General features: G+C 36.7%; 1 long non-coding RNA gene across 1 annotated transcript; it reads left to right on the forward strand.

Annotated features, from left to right (window-relative positions):
- The first annotated feature begins 16529 nt into the window (after positions 1-16529).
- LOC131901517 (uncharacterized) lies at positions 16530-17670 on the forward strand. Its single transcript, XR_009376764.1, has 2 exons — positions 16530-16856; positions 17471-17670. It is a non-coding gene; the product is annotated as an uncharacterized LOC131901517 (long non-coding RNA).
- Positions 17671-19468: the final 1798 nt, after the last annotated feature.

The raw sequence follows: 19468 nt of genomic DNA on the forward strand, positions 1-19468 counted from the left end.
TTTCATGTGATCAATATGTATATTTTTGATATCAGATCTTTATCACATGAGTATTTTTCTTTTATTTGTCTGATTTCTTATGTTCAATATGTATATTTTGGATAATAGACCTTTATCATGTGAGAATTTTTGTTTCATTTAATTTCTTGTGTTCAGTGTGAATATTTTTGATGTTACTTTTATCAGATGAATTATTGTTTTATTTATCTAATTATGCTCAATATGTGCATATTTGATATAAGACCATTCTCAGTTCAGAATTTTAGTTTTATTTATCTGATTTCTTTTTTTTTTCCGAGACAGGGTTTCCCTGTGTAGCTTTGCGCCTTTCCTGGAACTCACTTGGTAGCCCAGGATGGCCTTGAACTCACAGAGATCCGCCTGCCTCTGCCTCCCGAGTGCTGGGATTAAAGGCGTGCGCCACCACCGCCCGGCTGATTTCTTATGTTCAATTTTTATTTTTTTATTTTTATTTTTATTTTTTCTGTTTTTTTCGAGACAGGGTTTCTCTGTGTAGCTTTGCGCCTCTCCTGGAACTCACTTGGTAGCCCAGGCTGGCCTCGAACTCACAGAGATCCACCTGGCTCTGCCTCCCCAGTGCAATATTTTTAATTTTAAACTTACCACTGATAATTTTCTTTTCTAGTTTATTGTGTTCAATATGTAGATTTTGGATATTAGATGTTTACTAGAGGAGAATTTTTGTTTTATTTATCTGACCTCTTGTGTTTGATATGAATATTTTTGGTATTAGACCTTTATCAGATCAGAATTTTTGTTTTATTTGTCTAAATTCTTGTGTTCAATGTGTATATTTTGGGTATTAGACATTTATCAGATAAGAATTTCTGTTTTATTTAATTTCTTGTGTTCAGTACATATATTTTGGATATTAGACCTTTATCAGATGAGAATTTGCATTTTATTTATCTAATTATGTTAAATGTGTCCATTTTTTGATATTACACCTTTAGAAGATGAGTATTTTTATTTTATATATTTGATTTCTTTTGTACAGTATGCATATTTTGGATATTAGTTTGTTATCAGGTGGATTTTTGTTTTATTTAATTTCTCATGTTCAGTGTGTATATTTTGGATATTAGACCTTCATGAGATGAAAATTTTTGTTTTATTTATCTAGTAATGATCAGTATGTCTGTTTTGGATTTAGGACCTTTATCAAATCAGAATATTTGTTTTATTTATCTGATTTCTAATTTTCAATATATATATTTTGGAAGATGACCTTTGTCAGGTTAGAATTTTTAGATTATTTAATTTCTTGTGTTCAATATGTATATTCTGGTATTAGAGCTTTATCAGATCATAATTTTTTTAATTATCTGATTTCCTGTGTTCAATATGTATATTGTGAATATCAGACCTAACACTGATAATTTTTGTTTTTTTCTAAATTAATGTGTTCAAAATGTATATTTAAATTATTATAATTTTATGAAATGAGAATTTTGTTTTATTTACCTGATATCTTGTGTTCAATATGTATATTTTGGATATTAAACCCTTATCAGGAGAGAATTTTTGTTTTATTTATCAGATTTCTTGTATTCAATATGTGTATTTAGGATATTAGACCTTTATCATATCAGTATTTTTGGTTCATTTAATTTCTTGTGTTCAATATGTATATTTTTCATATTAGTTCTTTATCACATGAGATTTTTTTTCTGATTTCTTGTGTTCTGTATTTACATTTTGAGTACTAGACCTTCATCAGGTGAGATTTTTTGTTTTATTGATGTGACTTCTTGTGTTCAATATGTATATTTTTGTATTAGACCTTCATCAGTTGAGAATTTTTGTTTTGTGTATTTCACATCCTGTTTTTAATATGTATATTTTGGATATAAGGCATGTGTAAGACGAGAATTTTTGTTTTGTTTATCTAATGTCTTATTTTCAATATGTATATTTTGGATATAAAACTTTATCAAGTGAGAGTTTCTGTTTTTTTTAATTTCTTGTGTTCAGTATGTATATTTTGGATATTAGACCTTTATCAGATGAGGATTTTTGATGTATATATTTGATTTCTTGTGTTCAATATGTATATTTTTGACCTTAGACCTTTTTCAGGTGAGAATTTTCACTGTATTTATGTAATTATGTTGAATATGTTCATTTTCAATATTAGACATTAATTATATGAGAATTTTTGTTTTATTTATTTTCTTGTGTTCAATAAGATAATTTTTTGTAATTTGACCTTTATCACATGAGATTTTTTTTTATTTCTTGTATTCAATCTTTATATTTTTGATGTTAGACCTCTATCAGATGAGAATTTTTTTTAATTATCTGAATTCTTGTGTTCAATATTTACATTTAGTATATTAGACTTACTGCTGATAATTTTTGCTATTTTTTTCTAATTTCTTGTGTTTAATATGTATATTTTTGATATTAGACCTTTATCATGTTAGAATTTTTGTTTTCTTCATCAGATATCTTGAGTTCAATATGTATAATGTGGTTATTAGACCTTTATTAGGTGAGAAGTTTTGTTTTATTTAATTTCTTGTTTTCAATAAATACATTTTTGATATTAGACTTTTAACCGTTATAATTTTTTGTTTTATATATCTAATTATGTTCAATATGTATTTTTTGAAATTAGGTTTTTATCAGATGAGACTCATTTTTATTTATCCGATTTCTTGTTTTCAATATATATGTTTTGGATAATACACCTTAATCAGATCAGAATTTTTGTTTTATTTATTTATTTATGTTCAATATATATATTTTAAAAATTAGACCTTTATCAGATGAGAAGTTTTGATTTATTTGTATGATATCTTGTGTTCAATGTATATATTTTGGATAATAGACCTTAATCTGATGAGAATTTTTATTTTATTTATGTGATTTCTTCTGTTCAGTGTATTGATTTTGGATATTAGATTTTTTACAGATGAGAATTTTTGTTTTATTTATCTGACTTCCTGTGTTCAGTATGCATATTTTGGATATAATTTCTTTTTCAGGTGAGAATTTTTGTTTTATTTAATTTCTTGTGTTCAGTAAGCATATTGTGGAAATTAGACCTTTATCAGTTGATAATTTTTTATTTAATTTTTTTAGTATGTATATTTTGGATATTAGACCTTTATCAGACCAGAGTTTTTGACTTATTTATCTGATTTCTTTTTTTCAATATGTATTTTTTTTTATATTAGAGCTTTATCAAAGGAAAATTTTTGTTTTATTTAATTTCTGGTTTTCAATATGTATGTTTTGGATATGAGAAATTTATCAGAATAGAATTTTTGTTTTACTTATCCAATTAGGTTCCTTATGTATATTTTTGATATTATACCTACATCACAACAGAATTTTTGTGTTATTTATGGGATTTCTAGTTTTCAATTTTGTATATTTTGGATAATAACGATTATCAGGTGAGAATATTTGTTTCATTTAGTTTCTTGTGTTCAATAAGTATATTTTGGATATTAGAATACTTTCAGATAAGAAACTTTTGTGTTGCTTTTCTAACTATGTTCAATATGTGTATTTTGGATATTAGATGTTCATCAGATCAGAATTTTTGTTTTATTTATCTAATTATATGCCATGTGCATATTTAGGATATTAGACCTTTATCAGTGAGAATTTTCTTTTATTTAATTTCTTGTGTTCAGTATGTATATTTTGGAATATTAGACCTTTAACAGATGAGAAATTTTGTTTTATTTATCTATTTATGTTCAATTTGTATATTTTGGATATTAGACCTTATCAGATGTGAATTTTTGTTTAAATATTTGATTTCATGTGTTCAGTATGAATATTTTTGATATTAGTTCTTTATAAGGTGTAGATGTAACCAACCATCTTATTAAATAAGAAACACAGAAGCAATGCAAAGAAGAAAGCCAAGGGGTCAGAGCTAAGAGCTAAAACCTTACCCTTCCTCCTGTGGTGGTCTTACCTCTCCGAAACAGAGCTGCTTCCTGTGTTAAAGTCTTTATATAGACTTTTTGTTCTGCCTTCTCATTGGTTGTAATCCCAACCACATGACTATCTCCTCACTGCCTGTCTGTATAGAGCTCCAGGTCTTCTATGGTTGGTATTGAGATTAAAGGCATGTGTATCCAATGCTGGCTGTATTCCTGAACACACAGCGACTTACCTAGTTCTGCCTACCAAGTGCTGGGATTACAAGCATATGCCACCACCGCCCACCTTTTCTATGGCTTGCTAATAGCTCTGACCCCCCAGAAAACTTTATTTATTAACATACAAATAACATTTTAGTACAAAATAAAATATCACTATATTTCCCCTTTTCTATTTTAATAAAAAGAAAAAAGGAAAAACCTTGTAACTAACATAAGAAAAACTATATACAAAAGTACAATAACTATATACAATAAATACAAGTAATAAATACCTAAAAAATGTCTAGTCCATTTGTATTTGACAAATTCAGAGAAAATAATTCCATTATCTATCCTATTTTGTTAAGTCCAAAATGTATCTAATTCACTTTCTATCCTAATTAATCTGCAACTATGATTAACTAATCTTCAACTCCCTCAGAGACCCAAGAAGGAAATAATATTAGCTAACAAAATTAAAAACAGGAAGTACATGCAAGCAACTTCCAAAAAATTGTGAGTTGACAGAAACAGCCAGTTTCTTGGACAGTCATCTGAGGTTTCTCCGCAGTCTTGGGGCATCATCTTCAGCCTATAGGCTTAGCATATCTGACAGACTCATTTGTGAAGTAGGATGTACACAAGGTCAACAGTTCAACATCACATTGGGTGAGAGCAGTCCATGTACCAGAAACCCCTGAATTCCACTAGTGTCATGTCATGATTCAGGATTTTAAATTCTGGAAATTGTTGATGTTTTTTGAATTCAGCTGTTCATTCTTCTTGGCTATGTGTGTATGTGGCTTCATCTCAGCATCCTGTTCTCCACATCCCTGTCTTAAATGCCATTCTACTATTGAGAGGCATAAGCTTAATTACTCTTCAAAATTAACTGTTTCAGCTGCTGTTCCATTGCACATCAGAAGCCATCGGCCCACTGCCTGTTCAGCTGCCTTCGAAGAAAAGGGCACTGTACCTTTTCTGGATTGCAAAGGCCACTTCAGGGATGGTGCCATATTATCCTGGCCTCAGAAAATGTCTTTTGATAAAGCCATAACCACACTTGATTTGGCAAGAATCAGTAGTCCTTTGTTTTGTGTCCTGTCTATCCTGTTTGTCAGCAATTGATTCGGGGATACTTTGTTGTCCAGTGTCTACCTTTTGCCACAATGAAAGTTAACCCTAATTGCAGTTTTTTCAATGCCCATATTTTCTCTGAAGTACATTGGTACTGCCAGGAGCTGACATGTCTCATAGTCATAACAAAAAAGAAAAATTTTCTAAGTTATTAAAACATTTTAAATGCCATATTCTGTAGATCTCTGAAGTGTTTGTAGATGACCTGTCTATCTAAAATATATCTGCTCAATCTTGAAAACATACCAAATTTGACTACAAGTTTTATTATAATGTCTTACTACTAACTTTCATTTCTTTATATCCTAATAGTTGGTAATAATAACATTCAAGGATCAGAAAATTGTATTACATTGTTAAATGAATGGTATAAATACAGTTAGAAATATACAAATATGTATAATTTTGATATTAGACTTTTATAAGTTGAGAAGTTTTGTTTTATTTAATTTCTTGTGTTCAATAGCTATATGTCTGATATTTGACATTTATCACATGAGAATTTTGTCTTTTTATGATTTCTTGAGTTTAATATGTATATTGTTGATATTACACCTTTATCAGATGACAATTTTTGCTTTGTTTACTTATGCTTAATATGTATAATTTTAGTATTAAACTTTTATTAGATTAGAATTCTTCTTTTCTTTAGTTTTGTGCTCAATAATGATATTGTTGATATTAGACCTTTATCAGATGAGAATTTTTGTTTTATTTATCTAATTTCTTGAGTCCAATGTGTATATTTTTTTAATTTTTATTTTGCAATACAATTCAATTCTACATATCAGCCACAGATTCCCTTGTTCTCCCCCCTCCCCCCCTCACCTTCTCCCCAGCCCGCCCCCCATTCCAATCTCCTCCAGGGCAAAGCCTTCCCCACAGACTGAGATCAACCTGGTGGACAGGATACTAGATGTGGAACAAGGATGACTGGACTGCTACTCACATCACCAGGCAGGCTACCTGGAAAACAGGACCCCAAGAAAGACACAGGGATCGCCCAATGACAGAGAAATGGAATGAGATCTACATGAACAGCCTGGACATGAGTGGGGGTAGTGTATATTTTTAATATTCGACCTCTACAAGATGAGAATTTTTGTTTTATTGAACTTCTTGTGTTCAATATGTTTATTTTGGATATTAGAATTTTCTCAGTGAAAAAATTTTGTTTTATATAGTTTCTTGTGTAATATAAATACATTTTTAATATTTGAACTTTATCAGATGAGAATTTTCATTTTATTTATCTGATTTTTGGTGTTCAGTGTGTTTTTTGGTTATTAGACTGTTAACGTTTGAGAATTTTTGTTTTATTTATCTCTTTTCTTGTCATCAATGTGTATATTTTGGATATTAGAACTTTACCTGCAGAGAATTTTTCTTTTATTTAATTTTTGTGTTCGATAAGTATATTTTTGATATTTGACTTTTATCACATGAGAATTTTGTCCTGTTTACGATTTCCTGTGTTCAATATGTACATTTTGGATATTAGACTTTTTTCAGATGAGAATTTTTGTTTTGTGTATCTGAATTCTTGTGTTCAATGTATATTTTTATATTTGACCTATATCAGATGAGAATTTTTATTTTATTTAATTTCTTGTGTTCAAGTATATTTATTTTAGTTATTAGACTTTTATCAGATGAGAATTTTTGTTTTATTGGAATTTTTGTGTTTAATATGTATATTTTGGATAATAGATTTTTATCAGATAAAAATTTCTATTTTATTTAATCCTCTGTGTTCAATATATTTTATAGTTATTAGACTTATATCAGAGGAGAATTTTTTTCATTTACCTAAGTATGTTCTATATGTATTTATTTTTTTATTTTATAATTTGATTTAATTTTACATATCAGCCATGGATTTCCCTGTCCTCCCCCCTCTCACCCCCGACTTCCTCCCAGCCCATCACCCATTCCCACCTCCTCCAGGGAAAGACTCCCATGGGGATTCAGCCCAACCTGGTAGATTCTGTCCAGGCAGGTCCAGTCCCCTCCTCCCAGCCTGAGAGAAGTGTCTCTGCATAAGTCCCAGGTTCCATACAGCAAGCTCATGCACTAAGGGCAGGTTCCGGTCTCACTGCCTGGATGCCTCCCCAAACAGATGAAGCAAATCAACTCTCTCACTTATCCAGAGGGCCTGATCCAGTTGGTGGCTCCTCAGCTATTGGTTCATAGTTCATGTGTTTCCATTAGTTTGGCTATTTGTCCTTGTGCTTTTTCCAATCTTGGTCTCAATAATTCTTGCTCATACAATCCCTCCTCTTCTTGCCAATTGGACTCCTGGAGCTCCACCTGCGGCATGGCTGTAGATCTTTGCATCCACTTCCCTCAGTCATTGGATGAGATTTCTAGCACAACAGTTAGGGTGTTTGGCCATCCTATACCAGAGTAGGTCAGTTCAGGCTTTCTCTTGACCATTGCCAGTAATCTATTGTGGAGGTATCTTTGTGGATTACTGGGGACCTCTCTAGTATTTTGCTTCTTCCTATTCTCATGTGGTCTTCATTTATCTTGGTCTTTTATTCTTTGTTCTCCCTCTCTGTTCTTGATCCAGCTGGGATCTCCTGCTCCCCTAAGCTCTCTTTCCTTCAACCCTTGCCTTCAATAACCTCACTCACATCCAGGTTGTTCATATAGATCTCATCCATTTCTCTGTCATTGGGCAATCTCTGTGTCTTTCTTAGGTTCCTGTTTTCTAGGTAGCCTCCCTGGAGTTGGGAGTAGCAGTCTAGTCTTCCTTTGTTTTACATCTAGTATCCTCCTATGGGTGAGTAAATACCATGTTTGTGTTTCTGAGTCTGGGCTACTTCACTCAGGATGATTTTCTCTAGATCCATCCATTTGCCTGCAAACCTCACAACGTCATTGTTTTCTTCTGCTGAGTAGTACTCCATTGTGTATATATACCACATTTTATTTATTCCTACTTCTGTTGAAGGGCATCTAGGTTGTTTCCAGGTTCTGGCTATTACAAACAATGCTGATATGAACATAGCTGAGAAAGTGCCCTTGTGGTATGATTGAGCATTCCTTGGCTTTCTTTGGAAACAAAAGCAGAACCTCTTTTCCAAAGTAACATATCATTATATCCAAATTTTGAAGTCAAGGTACCTTTAAAATTTACATTTTGGCATAACTGAACAGCTTTTACAATTAAATGTTTTTTTTCAGTTACAAATATCAAAGACAACATAATCTAGATTCTCTGTGTGATAGCCATCTTTACGTGGCTTATTACCTTTATTGTTTCTTTAAAGAGTTTACTTTTAAAAACTATTTGTTTATATAACTGTATATATTCCTTTTTATCTCTTTTTGAAGCCTACAGCACTGTGGCTGTTGGCTCCGCCCACTTTAGCTTCCCAACATGGCGGTTCTGCCAGCTCTGGGAGCCATCAAGTCTCAGAAATAGTGGGTCTATGCTTTTATCAAAGCAGCGTGTAACCCAGAAAGCTCTCTCTCTCTCTCTTTTTTTAAATACTAGTAAAGACTATTTCTACCACACAGCGTAATGTGCCGCTGGCACACGTCTCATTCCCGCCATACTGCAGGTCAACTGCACATGCCAGGAACCTGCCAATAGCTCAAACCCGCGTTTTGCAGTGTCTAGCTGCCCATATGAGACATGAAGCAGGAACCTGGTTTTGGCTCTGTTTAGAATTGGTTATTAAATATTGTTAGGTTTAAGGTGGAAACTCCAGCTGTTGGGCGCCATTTGTAGCTGGAGAATTTTTCTCCAGCTCCCACCACCAAGACCTGCCAGTCCCGGAGCCCACTTATAAAATAAACACACAGACTCTTACATTATTTAAACTGCTTGGCCATTAGCTCAGGCTTATCATTGTCTAGCTCTCACTGTTATATTCAGCCTATTTCTATTAATCTTTACTTTGCCACGTGGCTCGTGGCTTACTGGTACTTTACATCTTTCTTGTCTTGGCAGTGGCTCCAGCCGGTCTCTCTTTCCTTCCTCCTTCCTCTATTCTCCTCTCTCCTTGTCCCACCTAAACTTCCTGCCTGGTCACTGGCCAATCAGTGCTTTATTTATATAGAGCGATATCCACAGCCTAAAGGAGATATAATAAACTGATAGTAATTATTTTATAACTTGAGATAATTCTGACTTTTAAGTGTCTTACATTCTAATTAGAAGAAATAGCCTGACAGAATAGTCTATATAAGTGAAAGAGAGCTGTTTTTGGAGGTTATTGCTCTTTTGATGGTCCTCCATCCAGCTCCTAAGTAAATCATACATCTAGGCTTATTCTTACTTATGAGTGCTCAGCCATTAGTTTGGCTTAATTTCCAGCCAGCTTTTCTTAAATTAACCCTTTTATCTTTTGCCTTTGGCTTTTCTTATTCTCTAAATTCTGTAATTCTTACTCTTACTCTGTGGCTTGCTGTGTAGCTGGGTGGCTGGCTCATGGAGCCCTCTTCCTCCTCGTCCTTCTCTGACTCCTTGATTTTAGAGCTTTCTACCCAGTTTTCTCCTATATATATTCTGAGCCTGCAAGTCCCATCTATCCTTTCTCCTTTCTTGCTATTGGCCAGTTCTTTATTCAATCATCAGGTGTTTTACACAGGCGCAGTAACATAGCTTCACAGAGTTAAACAAATTCAACATGAACAAAAGCAGTGCACCTTAAAATAATATTCTATTACATAGAGTTACTTGGTACCTACAACAAATGAACTTCAGTGCCAAAGTAATAGGCAGAAAATCACATGTGGAAACAAACAGGTATAACCATACTGATAGTCCACAATTTACCCTTTAAAGTTAAATTAGTGAATGAGAAAATGAAGGTCACTACATATTGATAAAGTGAGAAATTCAACAAGAGTCCATAAACACATGTTCTTGTGACAATGATGTTCCCAATTTTATAAAGCACTCACTACAAAATATGAGATAACAGATAGAATTCATCATTATTTGGGGTGATTTTAATACATGATTATATCAGTTATCAAAACAAAAGGAAAGCAATGAACAACTGATTTACAAATAAATGGACTGATTTAACATTTACAGAACTTTTCATGGAACAGTAGCAGAATTCATTTTTATCAGCAGCCCGAGCAGTTACTTTTCAAGATGGTTTTATGCAAAGCAAATCTTCTCAAAAACAAGGTAATTGAAATAATTTTTATTTTTATAAGATCACAGTATAAAAAATACAAAAAAGAACAAAAATAAACTATAGAAAATATATAAACACATGGAGACTAGAAAACAAAACACTGAACAATCAGTGAGATGCTAAAGAAATTGGGAGTGGATTCCAAAGTTCTTAGACACAAATGGTGGTAGGAATAGAGCATAACATTCTTGAAATGTATGAAAATAACAGAGCATTGGAATCTACAAAAAATAAAGTGTTGCAAGAGGGAAGTCGAAGTCTATTTGATATAAAGGTATACATTTAAAAATTAGGGACTAGTAGATGGTTCAGCAAGTAAAGGTACATGCCAACAAGTCTGAATTCAAATCCTGGGAAACATGGTAGAATAAAGGCATTGAACACTAGTAAACTATTTCCATCCACCATCTACATGTGAGTTATAGTGTGTGCACAACAGAGTGAACACTATGTGTGTGAGTTCATTCACAAATAACTATGTGTTGAAAACATAAAAATGAAATATCATTAGTCAGAAAGAAACAACAATGATCAGAACTCAAGTCAATGAGTTCTGAATCTCAACCCATACAGCACAAGAGAATACTCAGCCAATACTAATAAAATCAAACCTGACAAATCATACAAAAGAACCAGTAAAACACTTAGTTCTATAAAAGGATTGCCGTATACAACACACTCCTCTAATAAGAATGACACCACTTCAAGTTAAAAGACCACACAAATAGAAGGATGAATGGAACCTCACAATTAGCTGGGTCAGGGCCCAGAAGCTTCAGAAACAAAAATCACTGATGCTGGGTCAGGGGGCAGAGCTCAAGACCTCTCAGCATGGCAGAGCTACATACTGACATGGAGAGTAAAACAGTCCCTCAGCGGTAATATTTGCATCATGTACAAAAGTGACAATACATTCAGTCTTCCCTAGTGTTATTGACACTGTGGTTCCAACATTTTTGGAGAGCATCCGATAGGGAATTTGGTCAACAATGATGGGAGAGGACAAAAGAAAAGAGAACAGAACACACAGTAAGAACTGCTGCCTATCTCCCACTGAGGTCTCTATAAGTGTGAACTAACAGCTTGTCAAAGTGAAGAGACCACCTTGGCATGCAGAGCATGGGAGGAAGAAGGCCACATGCCACCCAACAAGGTGACAAAAAGAATGACTCACTTGACCTATGCAGGGGGCCCTCCTACTTGCAAGCTGCTATCCCCACTGTGATCATATATAAACCCTGGAAAGCAAATGTGCAAAAAGCAAATGGTGCTGGACTTTGAACTTATTCCCTCAAGGCTGTTCATAGCACCTCTCTCCTCATAATGACATGAAGATATGTGATGTGTGACTGATCCATCTGCATCGTTGGACTTCAGCTTCAGGCAGAGAAGCAGGGATTGATTGCCAAATGATTCTCACAAAACACTCACTTCCCAGAACTACTGGTGCATGGACCAAAATAAACAATTGACTGTCATGAAAGTGGTGATGGGTTTGAATGTGTGTGTGTGTGGGGAATGTGTATGAGTAAAGTGATGAATTAAACACAAGTGGGTTGAAGGTTAAAGAGGCTAATGTTACAGGAGGAAATGGTGCTGGACCTAACCTTGACCCAGCTGCTTGTTCTTACCTGCTCTTTCTGTGTCTGGGGGGTCTTTGACATTTTCCTCTTGGCCACTGGTAGAGAAAAGGGAATTCCAGAAAGAATCATGCTATTTCTGAAAACTCCAACAACAAAAGAAATCCAAGAACCTATCGTAAGAAAACAGGTTGCCTATCTACCCTTCTCTGACCATGGAAATGGGGAAACATCAGCAAGTAGAGAACAAATCCTGTCTGAGTGAGGGTAGGAGACACTAGTGGTGTAGCAATCCTATGGCAAAAGACCCCTGCACAAAACCATACATGATATCCATCTCGTGTTGCAAGCTGGACTTCTAAGTGTCATGACTCATTAGGTGACGGAATGGCCCTTTCAAAGGGGAGGCATCTCAGATACTCTGTATAACAGATATTTACATTATGATTGATAACAGTAGTGATTACAGTTATGACATAGCAAGAAAAATAATTTTATGGTGAAATATCAAAAACATGAGGAATTATTATTCAATGTTCACGCCATTAGGAAGGTTAAAAATAGTTGTTCTGGAGGCTATTCAGTATGACAATATGGGGTTGTGAGTAGCTAACAGTCTCTTTCACTATTGGCAACACTGAGAATGAGATGCGTAAGACAAAGCACTACTTGCTAAGGAAGCTTGCTAAGAGGCAGAAAGGCTGGAGCCAGAGCTTCAGACTCTGCAGTACAGCAACAAGAAAAGCCAGAGATGGCCATTGCACAATATTGTGGTCCCCTGAACAACAGGCACTTAATAATGGAAGACTGACTCCTCGGCCAGACCATTTAATTTCTCTGAGGCCTTGGTGTTCTCATTCTTTAAGCTCTGAGTGTGTGACATGACCTGCTCATGCCCTATCTTGAGCTTTTCATAGAAAGGATTTGGCTGGTAGTAGGTCCTGGACCTAGAGGTAATGAACTCCATGAACATAGTCCTCAAGTATCACAGGAATTCAGGGGGTGTTCTAGACAACTGGATGTCACGGGATGCCACATCCTGTCTCCTAAGTGCTGGGAACTTCAGCTATTTATTAAATTTGCTATTATAGGGACAAGGGGTTGGCTAAAGAAACCCACCCTGACCCTGGAGCCCAGAACTAGGGAGGAAAGAATCAGATCAGGGCAGAAAGAAACACACTGTTTGTCTCAGTCAGATCAGAACCTTCTCTGCCCCTGGCCAACTGACTTGTGAAATCAACCAATCAGAGAGCAGAACAGTAGAACCCTGGGCCCCAAGTCAATCCAAGGTTGACTGCACATCCAAAACATCCAGTATACACCGCCCTGCCTTGTCAGTTTTTAAAAAAAGGCTGTTCTGTCCACCCTGGTGGAGGCAGCTGCTCTCCTGGATTCCTCCTTCCCAAATAAATATTTTTCTCAAAAGAATTTTGGGTGTGATGATCTTCATTCACTGGCATAGAGAAGATCCTTGTTGAGATGTCCCCCAGTGGACAGAGCAAGAGGGAGCTGAAAGAGCAGAGCAAGGAGGAGCTGAACAGAAGATCTTTGATGAGACGTCCCTCAGTGGACAGAGCCATAAAGAGCTAAAAAGTAACACTTTTCTCCAGAGCCAGAGTACATTGCTACGTTTCTGAAGGGTTTTTCCCTTTTTGCAGAGTGAAGCAAAAGAAAGCCACACCATAGGCAAGAGAAGCAGAGCTCTGCTAGGAAGCCCCCTTAAGAGGGGACTGAGCAAAGCTCAGCTGTAGCAGCTCTCCATGAGAAGAGCAGGATTTTTGTATCCTGCAGGGAGATCATCTCCCATCAGTGCTAGGCCTGAATGGCCCAAGAAGTCAGAAAATTGTCCCATCCAGTGTTGGGCTGCTTCTTTGCAGTTCCAGCTGTCAGAGCTGTGCACAACAGCTCCAGGTCTCTGGGACACCTTCAGGGCAGAGCTGTTGTGAGCTGCTTGAGGTGTCCAGGATACTTCACCTTCCAGGGCTGAACAGTCCCTTGCAGTTTCAGCCATCAGAGCTGTGCTAAACAACTTCAGGTGTCCAGGACACCTTCAGGGCAGAGCTGCTGTTATGAGCAGCTCAAGGTGTGTGGGATACCTCGTCCTCCAGGGCTAAACTGTCTCCTTGCAGTTCCAGCCATCAGAGCTGTCCTAGGCAGATCAAGGTCTTGCCTGACTCCCCAGGTAGTCAGGACATTTTCCCCCAGAGTTGTTGCAACAAATTTACTTATATTGTTGGTACCCAAACCTGGGACCAACCCACAGATTTAAAAACAACTTACTTACACCTATGCTGACCCTACACCGGTAGAGGCAGGCTGTTTAGATGATGGGAGGTGGAGTTGCATGAGCTCTCTCAGGAGGCTTGCCGAAATAGCTGTCTAAGAATTTCCCTGGTGTCTACTCCACAGGTGTGTACCCTCTAGAGTCTGTGAGGATGTTTCTCCTGTCTTCATAAAGAAATTCTTGATGATGGGACTTGTCAAAATGGAGACCAAAATAACATCATGAACAGTTTTGAGGATGGGACGCAACATCATGACAGATTTATAAACTCCCCAAGGGTATATCTATGTGTCACTACAGAAAGTACAATGGCGGAACTATAATGCTCAAAGTGGTGCTCCCAATTTTCACCAAGGTATCACCTGGGAACTGTGAGATAGGGAACTGCTCATGTCCAACCATAGATCCCTGACTACAGGGACTGGAGGGTGATACATGCACAAACACATAGAAAAATACACAACATGTACACATATATGTGAGAGACAGAGAGACAGAGAAAGAGATACTTAGAGAGACAGAGAAAGAGAGACTGAGTGAGAGTGGGAGAACTCTATCAATTGGATGCTGAACAAATGAATGCAGGTGTGTCCTCTCAGAGGGGAACAAAAGGAGCAGGGATCAGTCTCAGTTCCTGTATCCACACATTTAGATGTGTGACCAGGCCTCTCCAAGTGCTGCTTGGAGAATCAAATGTACAAGGCCTTTTAAAGCAAGTAACAAAAAATTAACTCAAACTCACAGCAACTAACATCTCACAATAGCCAATACTTGAAAGAATCTCATCAAATGCATGCTGGGAACTCACATACTACTGCCTCAGTCCATGAGTACAATAACTCATGCCACAGGCTCAGTTTTTGTTTTTTTTTTAGAAGAAGCAGAATAGTCTATGTCCTCATGACATTCCCGTCCACATTTGAGTTTCTGCCTTTGGGAAGAATTCAGAGACATGATTTTGGGCAAAGGCATACCCTGAAGATGCAGCCTACCAGAAACACAGACCTTATATAAAATAAATTAATGATGACAGAGTGGACCTGAGATTAAAACCACAGGGTTTAAAAGAGTGAATAGCTATTTTCATGATCTCTTCTGTGATAAAGATCAGGCGATCTCACTGCTAATTTCTTTCTATTGTCATTTGTTGTAGCTGCCTGATCAGTCTCTGCACATTCATCTTGGTGAGGAAGGTTTGGTGGGATGATGGCTCCCTTGTGCTCCTTGTGGATAGATGAACACAAAATAACTTGCAGTATGACAAGGCAAAGAGGATGGACAGACCACCCTGAGTCCTAATCAAATGTTTGGGAAAGCTTGTTTACCAATGTCTCAGTGACACCCCAAATTGTTTTGTCCTGTGCTTCAGATGCCCCCTCTGGGCAACTCAGCTCTCTTCTCTATTTGAAGGAAGTGTTTTTCTCAGCTTTCTGGGTCTCTCTGCCCTCATAGCAATGCTCCAAGTAACCAAGGAGATAGCCTCTTCAGGATTATTCACAGCTGCAGACTCAGAATTCAACTTGGCTGCAGAGTCCACAAGCCTGTGGGTTTACGAGTCAGGAGAAAATTGCCATAGTTCACAATCATCCCAGTCATTTAGAGGTTTCCCAAATATCTTGACAGATCACTCTAACCATATAACTATTGATGGAGAAGACATATAAGGGCAGAATGTGGTCACCAGATTCAACAAGTCACCTCACTGACAACTCAGGACACACAGAGCAGCTGGGAAGTACCTAATGTTAGCCAATGTGGTTGAAGTATAGTGATGTCCTTGAAATGGGCACACCTCATTAATCCCTCCCAGTTTCATGATGATCTCATGTTCACTCATTAATGCCTATCCTCTAAAAGGGATGAAATCCAAGAGTTCCCAGCATAAAGCATTGGCCTTACCAGTTTCTGACTTCTGAGCCAGAACAATTAATATCCTGGAATTCTTGAATTTCAAGAGCTATGACAAGCAGGGAAGTTCTGTTTATTCCCAGAGACTCCAGCTTTCTGTTCCCGATTACTTGAAGATTCAGCTCAGGCCCACTTCCTTCAGGAAGCTTCCCTTTTCTTGCACAGAACTCATTACATGATCCTCTCGACCATTTCTTTCTTGATGTTTTACACTGAGACTGAAGGTCAGCTTTCTTCTGTCACCCTCTGGTCTCTCTACCCTTTCCATCTCTTTCTGAATTAGACTCTTCAGTATGCCATCATGTTCATCAGTACATGGTGAAGACATTGAATAAGCTTCCTAAGAGCAGTGGGTGTTGCCACAACATAGGTGACATCACAGAGGATGCCAGGGCTCTCCAGGATACAGTTGAATATCCAGGGAAGAGCTGCAGATGTCATGAGAACTGACATTGCTTCCCTGCTAATGAGCTTTCCTCATAACACACCAGAAGTCAAGCTGACCTTTGCAGGAGCCTCTGCTGGGATACAAGGGAAGCCCTGCAGCATCCCCTTCATCCAAAACCAGAGATCTCTCCCCAATTATTTGGACATCCCTTAGTTCTTTCCATGTGTTGAACTGAATGTTTATTTCCTACAGTAATTCTATGTACACAAGGTAATAATATCATAGAAATTTATATATGCTATAGTTTATAATAAATACCTGCATTTTCTTATCTCTTTGGGCAAAAGAAATTATAGACTTAATGCTGACAGAGAAGTACACTTTTTAAACAATTTCCTGGTAAAGAGTCTACAGGAAACATCTGGGCAGAGTTATGCTAGAGGAAGAGGCTGAAACAGCCTAGGAGCAAGTACCCCTAGGAATGTGATATGGTCATGGAGCTCAGTGTGATTAACATCTGTGTCATCAGCATGTGTGTAGTGGGTGTTGTACTCTCTGTTGAGTAGCTCAAAGTAGGCTACTGTTACTGGGTAGTAAAGGTGGCCAGACATCTGGAGTCTTCCACACAGAACATGAGTTTCCTATAGAGAAAAGGATATTCAGGAAAATGCTTTGCAAGACCATTCATATTTAGAAACATAGACACCAGGGTTCCACTGGACACTTTAGATCAATGGTTCTTAATTTTTCCAACTCTCTGACCCTTTAAATAGCACTAACAGTAGTTCCTCATGTTGTGGTGAACCCTAAACACAATTGTTTCATTGTTTCTTAACTTTAATTTTGCTACTGTTATGAATCATAATTCAAATATTTGATTTCAGGATATCTGATATTCAACCCCCAATCGGGTGGTGAAGCAGAGGATGAGGACCACAGCTCTGTATGCAAGCAGAAATCTCTTCAAATCCTGGCAGTGGTTCTGGAGCAGTGAGATTCTTACTTTTTATTATCAGACTGAATCAAACTAGTCACCTGGGAAGAGCAACCCTCAATGAGGAATTATATAGATCAGATTTACTTTGCACATGTCTCTGTTTGATTTTATTAATTGTTAATTGTTAATAGTCCCAAAAATGAACAGAATCATTTCATTGTCTGCAACCTGTGCTGTGTACATATGAAGAACCTAGAGCATAAGCATAAGCAAACAGGCAGCATGCGTACATTTGTTTATCTCTGCTCTTGGCTGTGGATGGGATATGATTAGCTGAGTTTCTACCTCAATTTCCCAAAAGTGGAACTATTACCTAGAATTGTGGAATTTGATCACTTCGTAACATTCTAAGTTGATGAGCCTGGTAACTCAGTGTAATAAAGATGTTAGGAAAGCACTCTATGACAGAGAGGTTTTCACAAGTCAGTGAGACGTGTATTTCATGAAATGCTCAACAGCCCCATATCTGTTTCAGAGGAAGAGATCCTACTTTCTCCTGAACCCAACCTGTGTTTCCATGTCAAAGTTTTACAAAGACACAGAGAGACCCATAGACTCACAAACCACTTCACCCTGTCAACAAATGTCCCCTGATATTGTCTTGCCCTATCAAGTACAATGCTAAATTCTTCCACCGTGTTATATACAACAAGCTACACTTCAATGAATGAATTTTTCTTTGAATTTCCTGACCATTAAACTTTTCAGATTTGGGGAATTGGGTCTGAATTCACAGCCTTGACTTTGAATTTCAATCTTAAGCTATGTCCTTCATTGAAGATCAGAAGATGCTCCTTAAACCTGAGAGCAAATAGTACCTTAAATTCCAGGTATGTGTGGGTGTAAATAATGACTGGCAATGGGCCCACTAGTTACCTTAGATTGGAGATTAACTCCAGGGGTGATGTACACACACCCCTGTGAAAATTTCTCTGTATCCCTCTAACTTCTGTGCTTCTTCATCAATATTTATGTAAACAGATTTTTGACGAATTTCCTCCTTCAAAGGTAAATAGACCTTATCAGATGTGAAAAGTCAATTTGATTTTTGTCCTTCTCCTCCTAGGACATGAAACAGGCCCTTTTGAGCTACATCAAAAGCTATCCAAGAAGAATAAGGTCTGAAATAACCACAGGTACAGGTTTAGAATGCAGGTCTGTGGAACAGAGTGCAAAACAAGGGCAGGAGAGCAGGCACACACAGGAAATTCTTGGTTATGTCTTGGCAGTTTAGCCTCTCTGCATGTCAGTTTCTTCTACCTAGAGAAGTTGGATTGAACCATGGAGATGGGTGTTGTTATAAGGCATGACTTATAAAATCACTTCCTTCATAAGTGGGACTTTGTTTGTTGTTTGTTTGCATGTGTTTTTTTGTTTTTTTGTTTCTTTTGGTGTGGGTGATGACCTAGCATTTGTACGAGCTAAGCTGCACATCGCTTTCTGGTGAACATCTCTTTCTGGGAACAGAGGAATCAGATCATAAACTTATAAAAAGTGCTGAAAATGATGCTTTAGAGCAGAGAATCACTTCACTTGGTTGAAAAAAATCAACACTTCACTTCATGACTGTTACCAAATATTGTGCATGGCTCCTGTCCTTTGCCATTTGGAAAGAGTCACCAGCTAGCTATTCTTTATTGATTAACCACTTTCAGATGCTAAAAGCAAAGAAGATGGAGAGGGAAGGTAGAAATCAACATGTTTGATCCTAAATATAGACTTGTGTTTGCCTGTTCCAATCTCAGAATTCTAATCCTTATCTGGCTAATCTAACAACAAATAAATGCCACCTGTGCCCATTGTTGTATTTTAATAAAAGCACGTAAACGATTTTGGTGACTTACTAGAACTCAAGTAGTATATATTGAGTCCAGCGATTAATGTT

The sequence above is a fragment of the Peromyscus eremicus genome, unplaced genomic scaffold (genome assembly GCF_949786415.1).
Source record: "Peromyscus eremicus unplaced genomic scaffold, PerEre_H2_v1 PerEre#2#unplaced_104, whole genome shotgun sequence".
Lineage (NCBI taxonomy): Eukaryota > Metazoa > Chordata > Mammalia > Rodentia > Cricetidae > Peromyscus > Peromyscus eremicus.